We start from the raw sequence: 702 nt of genomic DNA, 5'->3' as shown, positions 1-702 counted from the left end.
GGGGAGCCGAAATCAAGCAAGCTCCACCTTCGATCCTGTAGTAAGAGCTTCATCCCTGGAGGCACGGTGCCCCCCGCCCTATTGGGGCACATGGTCCTGTCTCATCCCACCCCACCTTCCATCCGTGTGGCTTTCCTTACTGGCTAACCTGCCTCCCGCGCCCTGCCCGCTTTATTAGCGATCTTCCCCTGCATCACAGGGTGCACTACCTACTACGGAGCAGCGAGAAAGAATACATTTGGGTAAAAACAAGCCCTGGCTAATGGGCTGCTCTCTCCAAATTGTGCCTGGCTTTAGCAAAATATTTAATTAGCTTCCATAAACTTCTTTTCCTCACCTGCAGATTATAGTGATCTCAGCCCAAACAGCCCTGGAATGCGATTCCTTCCGATGACATGCTCAACTGAGACATAATGACACTGACTTGGTGTGCAACACTATTGAGCTGCTAGTGAATGATTTTGTGACTGTACTCGCGCCTGAGCACACATTTTTAATATAAACACACACACACACACACACACACCCCCACAATCAATTCTCTGGAAATTTTATTTAGTGACATTTTTGACTCCTTTTGAGTGCTTAAACAGCTACATCCAGCGTCTTTTCAGGGTCTGTCTGGTGACTTCCTGCTATGTGAAGTTGGCAATATGAGATTCTGGGTTCAAAATGAATTAGGTAAGTTCATGGAGGATAGGT

The 702-nt window shown here is 47.3% G+C and overlaps 1 protein-coding gene across 1 annotated transcript in view; it reads right to left on the bottom strand.

Moving 5' to 3' along the window:
* The window catches only part of ABHD5 (abhydrolase domain containing 5), a 47,103-nt gene that overhangs the window by 12,257 nt on the left and 34,144 nt on the right, over positions 1–702 (bottom strand). The window lies entirely within an intron of this gene.

This window comes from Terrapene carolina, unplaced genomic scaffold, assembly GCF_002925995.2.
Source record: "Terrapene carolina triunguis isolate 2854851 unplaced genomic scaffold, T_m_triunguis-2.0 Scaffold84, whole genome shotgun sequence".
NCBI lineage: Eukaryota > Metazoa > Chordata > Testudines > Emydidae > Terrapene > Terrapene triunguis.
This window is presented reverse-complemented; position numbering and strand designations above follow the sequence as displayed.